General features: G+C 36.8%; 1 pseudogene; it reads left to right on the top strand.

The window, feature by feature from the left end:
* The first annotated feature begins 2,679 nt into the window (after window positions 1–2,679).
* Window positions 2,680–7,948, top strand: LOC103719519 (annotated as a pseudogene).
* Window positions 7,949–8,386: the final 438 nt, after the last annotated feature.

Genomic DNA, 8,386 nt, shown 5'->3' with positions numbered 1-8,386 from the left:
GGTCAAGACTTTAGGGAATGTTGGATTCTCGTTGTGATGGCCAAGCCTCACCATGTAAGATGTAACAACGCAACCACGGTTCCCTATTCCTCCTCTCGTTGCTTCTATCACTCATGCCTCCTCTTATTTTCTGTTTTCTTTTAATTGATTTTGTCAACACATCTCATGCCCTATTCAGCTTGCTTAAACAAACACCTTTCATGAGATTTCTCATCAAGCTATGATGATATATTAACCATGGTCCATCTTTCCATCGTTCACCATATAAAATAATATTTTGCAAGTATGAATCTTTATAACACTAGATATTCTCTATTTACTTAATAGTTGAAAATTATTTTTGTTTAATTAACAGTGTTTGCAAAATAATTATGTTATTTTTCATTAATCAACTTATTTTCTATTATAACTGTAAATAATAACATTATGTGCATTTTTTTAATCTCAAATAATTTGGCTCTAGATAAATTTGAAAGAATAACTATTGCTGAGATAGTTATGATGTTGATGATTGTGCATTTTATTAAAACTGAGTTATGATACAATGCTTCCTCTGGGGTTGCATCAAGCATCATGGGCCGAAGAGCTTTAGACAATCATCCTTGTTCGAATTGTCACGCCTCAAATTCGGAACATAATATGGTCATACTACCGAGGGGTACAACAGACGATAACATAAAGCCAAACATTTCATTTAACTTTCAAATTCATCTCAAACAAAATATAATAAATAAAAAATTTAATTTTATTATCCATTAAATGCAACTAACACTGATTCAGAGCGTCTAAATCCAAATATAAATATCAAACCCATAATTCTTAATATTCAGAAAATCATTAACTACAAATTCAATGTAAATTTAAAATACTAAAATTCTTCTATAAAATTATGAAGCTTGCTAGTGCAAACTCCAAGTCTAGACCATTCCTTTTTTCTATCGACCCTATTCGTTTGGAGAAAGAAAAATAAAAATAGAGATATATGAGTGACACCGCTCAATAAGTAAATCTTACTCTACCTTACTGATCAAGCATAAATTTTTTCATATCAATAAATCATTTAAGAAAATAACAGATATTACAAAATAAAGCATTTCATAGTACAGTATATTAAAACAAGTCATAAAGCCAATCATGCATGCATAAATTAATCATAAATCATTAACATGGTTCCAAGTTCATTTTGCAAATAAATCCATAAATTATTCTTCTACCACTTAGCCATATCATAGTTCAAAATATTGTTCACATATATTTATGTTATGGTCACTTTACACCCATGAGAAGGCTTGTATTCGTAATCGACATAGATTTTTGTTTCATATGACGACTTTATACCCACTCGTAGGGCTTGTGTTTGTATGGATGCTAGCTCTGGGTGTCGATATTTTTAATTCTAGATATCATACATAGCTATCCGAGAGCTTTTAGAAAACTTATATTTTTTTCTTAAAACATACACATAAATAGATGAAAAATATTAAATGGCGTGATCAGATTCATTTTTTATAACAAAACTCTTTTTATTAAAATATTTATAGAACTATTTTTCATAGTAAAGCATGATTTTTATAACACATATGCTAATCCATAATTTTAAGAAAAATATGATATTTTCACAAAAAATCTTATATAGAAAAAATATGATAATTTGTAAGATAATAAGAAGTGTAAGATGTACTTCCTCCTTTCGCCTTAAATTGTCAAATTTTACTAGGTAAATTTGCTAAACCTATTTAAAAATAATAAAAGTGAGATTAATTTCTATTCAATGATTTTAATCGAATTAAAATAATAAGGAAAGGATATAGTTGGTCGGGTGACAGAGTATGACGACTTCGGATGAGCTAGGTTTAAGCAACTCGGTCAATAAATTAGGGTATGAACTTGACCAAGGCCAAAGTCATTTGATAGAGCTCATCATCAGTGGGTTCCAGGACACTAGTGGGTAGTATCTCGGCCTTAGCGGCGTTTAGTGGTCCCGATTTCTGGCGAACATAGTGACAGACAACTACAAGCTCAACGAAAAAAAGAGGAAGAAGGAAGATCGTTGGCGGAGAATCGTAGAGATGGAAAGGTGTTTATATAGAGGAGACCTAGGGCTCTGATAGCCCTAGATTTCCAATTTCTAGGCGGAGTTGCTGAAGAGGAAGAATACTCCTTCCGGGATCAAGTGCCTCGGGTTTGGACTAGACCTTCACGCTAATTCACCCATTGTCATTGTTTGAGAAATATTCATCAAACTGACACCACACAGGGCTTGTATTTGTCTTTAAAAATATGACAGCTCAAATGAAGGTAAATATCACATTGTCGTGATCGAATACCAAGAATACCAACTACAAATTTTTATGCCAAGGCCTATTGAACCTAGGTGAAAGATAGTGATGGTCCTTAAGGAAATCATGTAGGGTCCCCTACAACATGGTCCCTCCAAGGTCCATGAGCAAAATGTCCTCTTGCCCAGCATCACAAGCTGCTTTTTAATTTTATATATGGTTGCTTTTTTTATAAAAAAAATAGTTGCTTACATGATATGTCCTTTTCTTGTCTTCCATGATGCCAAAGATTTTCTCTCTCTTACTTTTTATTTTTAAAAATAACCTATTCTCCCAGTGTGGGGACCATTTTTCTCTTCACCCCTACAAACACCTTCATCTATTGAAGATTCTTTAATCTTCCATATCTTTCTCCCCTCATACTTACCCGGCCAAGTGTCTCAACTGCCTCACCATGGAAATCTGTCCATAATTATCCAGGCTAGCATCTATTCCCTCCTAAAAAGCTTTAGATTTTTTGGATTTTTTTAGTACCCGTTTCCCAATTCAAGCATATCAGGTGGCAGGCATGTTTGTTCCCTCCCTTCCCTTTCTCCTTTGCTTGCCACGGTGCTGGGCTTTGTCATGGTTATTGACATCCAGAGGGGAATGAGAAAGCAAGAGTGCAAGCTTCTTCTGAACAAAACGGCCAAACTAGGAGCCAGAGGTGAAGATGAAACAGCCAACTCATTAATGATCTGATTCGTGACTCCATAGACCATATCTGTGAAGTCCCCAGGGCCAAAACCACCTGGATCTTGTGCCTCCCATAAGGGTGCCTACTTTTGGGAGCTTATTGGTTCGATGGGAGCAAAGAACTGGGAAAATGGACTCTTTCTCATGGTGTTCTTCTGGACCTGGGCTTCTGCAGCTGGTCTTCTCTCCCCTAAAGGTGTTAATTTTGAAGGTATTTTTGACATATTTCATGGTTTTTTCCGTTCTTTCCAAATCTTTTTCCACAAAGATGGGCTGTTTTTAAGGTGGCTCTTGTTGTTTCAGTGCAAGCTTTGATGGGTATCAAAGCCTCTCTGAAGGATCCTCATAGTGTTCTTGAGAACTGGGATCAGGACTCTGTGGATCCATGCAGCTGGACCATGGTTACATGCTCACCAGATAATCTAGTCATAAGCCTGTAAGTTCTACTCCAAAACCCTTATTGCTTTCAGTAAGATCCTTATGGATAAAAGTTTTGTACTTGGGTGTACAACTTCTGAAGGATAAGAGGTTAGAGAGTGATATGAACTTGTTTTGAGGTCATTCTTTTGCAGAGGAAGTCCCAGCCAAAGCTTATCCGGTACACTCTCTCCAAGTATAGGGAACCTGACAAACCTTGAAACTGTGTAAATTCTCATCTCTGATAGATGATTGCCTCTTCTTCTCTCTATTGCTTTTCTTCCCTCCCTTCTTATTGTTATAGTTTGTCTCTCTCTGGTGGGTGGTTTCCCCCTTTTTTTTTTTCTTCTTTTTCCAGGCTCTTGCAGAACAACAACATCTTAGGATCACTTCCGGCAGAGATTGGAAAGCTATCAAAGCTTAAAACACTTGATCTCTCCAACAACTACTTCACTGGTGAAATTCCCACCTCCATAGGCCAACTGGAAAGCCTTCAGTACCTGTAAGCAGACAGTGCCACAAAAAGTGCTAATTACTCTAACTTTAAATCATACCAAGGTTTTTTTATATGTGGTTTGTTGAATCATTTTAATTGAAATCAGGAGACTTAACAATAACAGTCTTTCTGGAGCAGTCCCTCTATCTTTGGGTAACCTCACAGAGCTAGCTTTTCTGTAAGTCCAGTGGTTTTCCTTGTTGCTTAAGAATTTAATTTTGTCTTTGAAGAAAGTATATAACTGGAGAAGAGATTTCTTTTGAATTTTATGCTTCAGGGACTTATCTTATAATAATCTGAGTGGTCCTGTCCCTAGATTTCCAGCAAGGGCATTCAAGTAAGGCTGTTGGTCTTTACCTTTCTGTTTTCTCTTCATGTGTACCACTTCATTGTGGTTTGACTAAGAAACTGTGTTAGTACTGGTAGCCAATGCATCATTAACTAATTAGGTCATTAAATTGAGATGGTTACTTTTTTCTGGGTTGAATTCAAAACATTATTACTAAATGACAATCTAATTTGTATACATCAATATATCTGCAAACCGTATAAAGTGGCCCTCTCTTGTATCAGGGGTGGCAATGATATTTATGATATAGCATGTGGAAGTAAATATTGTGGTTGTTTTTTGCATCGACAATTTTTATCTCCTTCTTACTACATATATAGGAAAATGGAATTCTGAACTTATTCTATTGTAAAATTTTCTGCAGCATTGTTGGAAATCCTCTGATTTGTGCTACTGGTTCAGAGCAAGAATGCTTTGGGACGGTGCCCATGCCATTGTCCTATAACTTGAACAATTCACAGAGTAATCACTTAGCTCTGAAGACTTCTTATTGCACTTCTCTCTTCTTCACTGAAAGACTTTTCTAAATTCACAGCACAACGATTTTAGCATGGACAAAATCCTCCGTCTGGATATCCTTTTTTTCCTCTATCTTGATGCTGTCTACATTTTGCACATTTTATTCTCAAGTGTCTGATAAACATTTGTTTTGCTTCTATAATTTTAGTCTAGCAAATTTTCCTGGACTGTAGCCATCAATTTTTCTGCCTGGAATTTTTTTAGAAATTATTCTAGACTTATCTTCTTAGAAGAAATTTCCAGATTTAAAGTACTACAGTTAGTTGATCCCTGTTTTCTATGTTTACACTTATCATTTGATTTGCTTGAACTCTTGAATGTGTAGGATATAGGGTATTTCTTCTAACTGTGTATTGACTGATCTTATTATTTCTTGCTTCTATCATCGATAATCTATTAAGGTACTCCAACCCCAGGAAGATCCAGAAGTCACAAAGTCGCTGTTGCATTTGGGTGCAGCATTGGAGGCATCAGTTTACTAATTCTCAGTATTGGGCTATTTTTCTGGTGGAGGCAAAAACATAATCGAGAGATCCTTTTTGATGTTGATGGTTAGTAAGTGATAGAAGATAGGTCGAAAACCAGTGAATCTTTCTATGACTTCTTTCTTAAGATTACCAAGCACAGCACCAAATACAAATGACTTTGAACTCTAACATTGTTTGTCATTCTTGGCTAAAATTCTCCATCTTTTTTGTTTCTTCAGATCAACATAATGAGAAAGTTTGTTTTGGAAACCTGAAGAGGTTTCAGTTCAGGGAGCTCCAGGTTTCCACAAATAACTTCAGTAGCAAGAACATTCTAGGAAAAGGTGGCTTTGGAAATGTCTACAGAGGTCATCTTCCTGATGGAACTTTAGTAGCAGTAAAAAGGCTCAAGGATGGAAATGCTGCAGGTGGAGAGCTCCAGTTTCAGACTGAAGTGGAGATGATAAGCTTAGCAGTGCACAGAAACCTACTCAGATTATATGGATTCTGCATGACTGCTACTGAAAGGCTTCTAGTGTATCCTTACATGTCCAATGGAAGTGTTGCTTCCCGACTCAGAAGTAAGCTTATGTAGATTATAGTATTTACAGTAGTTATTGTAATTACTGAAATGCTTCTGGAGTTTAAGTCTGCACTACTGAATGATAACGTTTGGTATTACTTAACCAATGATTTAGTAGTCATCAAAAACCTAGGTATCATAGACTGACTACAATTTAGGCATAATTCAAGATCAAGATTTTAATCATTGAAAACAATTTTAATGTCATTATAAGAACCATGACATCCTGAGTTGGTAACTGCAGAATTAGCGTCATAGCATCATAGATAGTGAAAAGCTCTCCTGATTTTAGAAATAAGGAAGGGCTTTAATCAACAATGAGATTAAATCATGATCACCTTTTTTTTAAATGCAGTTAAGATTTTTCACATGGATGCAAAAGACCATTTATCTGTGCAACTTCTGCCTTTGCAGGAAAACCACCTTTGGCTTGGACTACTAGAAAGAGGATAGCGCTGGGAGCTGCAAGAGGTCTACTGTATCTTCATGAGCAGTGTGATCCTAAGATAATTCACAGAGATGTTAAAGCTGCTAATATTTTTGCTCGATGACTGTTGTGAAGCCATAGTAGGCGATTTTGGGCTTGCAAAGCTTTTGGATCACAGGGACTCACATGTGACTACAGCAGTTCGGGGGACTGTGGGGCATATAGCTCCAGAGTATCTCTCCACAGGCCAGTCCTCCGAGAAAACTGATGTCTTTGGCTTTGGAATCCTCCTTCTTGAGCTGATAACTGGTCAGACTGCTCTCGAATTTGGCAAGGCAGCAAACCAGAAAGGAGCCATGCTTGATTGGGTAAAGCCTCATACTACACTCAGAAAAGACATCTGAATCCAGAATGAACTCACATTCTCCATTGTACTTTATCCGAAGAATTAGAATTAGGGGAAAAAAAAAATCTCTGGCCTTCTTACGTATTAATATAGACAATAAAAAAAATTCGAAATCAAAATAAAAAGAAATAAATATAAAATAGAGAATAGAAGTTATTTCTATATCTATCGATAACCCCCATTTTTTTATTTTACTATGAATCCCCGATGGTTATGCCATGATGTCCTTTGAAGTATATATGCAATAAATAGACTCCAGTAACCATGCTATATATATTTGCTTGCTTAAAGAGAATCTTACTCTAAAGAAAATGGAATGGCTAATTCCACTAAAAAGTCTTTTTTCACGAGGTATAACTAGCAATTCCTATTTATCTGTTATAGAATCGACCATGGATCAATTCCCCTTTCATTTGGAAGTATTGAATATACCCATAATTTTGAGTTTCATGTTACTTTTCCCAAAACACATGTACACTACTTGTTTTCTCCATTCAGGTGAAAAAGATCCATCAAGAAAAGAAGCTTGATACCCTCGTGGACAAGGACCTAAGGGACAACTATGATAGGATTGAGCTTGAAGAGATGGTCCAAGTGGCACTACTGTGCACCCAGTACCTCCCTGGCCACAGGCCCAAAATGTCCGAGGTGGTTCGAATGCTCGAAGGTGATGGACTTGCAGAGAGATGGGAAGCCTCGCAGAGAGTCGACGCCCACATGTTCAAGCTGCCGGAGTTCTCCTCGGAGCGCTGCTTCTCTGACTTAACTGATGACTCGTCGCTCCTGGCTCAAGCAATGGAGCTATCTGGACCAAGGTAACTTTTATGACAATAAAGAGGAACGGCAGATCGGGAAAGGATCGCAACCATCTCATTGGAATGAGTCTGTACAGTACCAAATCGCAAATCAAAATGTTGGGATGGCAAATCCTGATCACAGAAGCTTTGGCATTTTATGTTGGAAGCAACTTTGGTTTGTCTGCCCAGTTAGTGATGAGGAAGATTTCATATAGGTCAAGTGTGTTTCTTGTACATAAGTAGCATGTTGAGGTTCTTAACATGGAACCCAAAGGGTTCATCATGGTGCAAAAAAGATATGATTCTAGCGTATAGATTAAGCCAAGAACTGGTGTGATTTCGTTCATGGGATTTTGTTGTATAAGATAGCAAGCAAGAACTGGTGACAAAGGATCGAGAACATTATATAATTCAATCCTGTAGATGGTGAGCTATTTGATGTGTCTTAAAGTGAGCTTAGCATATTCTTTTAAGAGTTTAAACTGCCCAAGTGCTGCAAGTGCAAAATTTATTGCCAGAATAGTTCATCAGAGAGTTGGATGCCTTTCATGGGTGATGGAATTCATTGCCCAAAATTGTAAGGGAGGGTTGGTAATCCTTTCTCACTCCTAGGAACTATGACATGCTAGAGATGGTTATTAAGTGGAGAAGTTTAAGTAATAGAGTCTTCTTGTTTCTCTGCTTCTTCTCTCAAGAAAGAAGAAGAAAATATTATTCAATAAATACTGTTCTTTATTCCCCATCAATAAAATTTTACTTGCCTCACCAATGTTCATGATGTGGGGCTTGAAGACACGGTATGAATTAATGTCGGTTTCTGGAGCTTTGACGTGCAGCGAGATCAGGGTAGAGATTTGATGAGTTGGGATTCATATCTTGCGGAATTGACTCCATTGGAATTTTGGACTGAG

Source organism: Phoenix dactylifera, chromosome 7 (genome assembly GCF_009389715.1).
Source record: "Phoenix dactylifera cultivar Barhee BC4 chromosome 7, palm_55x_up_171113_PBpolish2nd_filt_p, whole genome shotgun sequence".
Lineage (NCBI taxonomy): Eukaryota > Viridiplantae > Streptophyta > Magnoliopsida > Arecales > Arecaceae > Phoenix > Phoenix dactylifera.
Note: the sequence above shows the minus strand (reverse complement) of the source record. Positions and strands in the feature narration are given on the sequence as shown.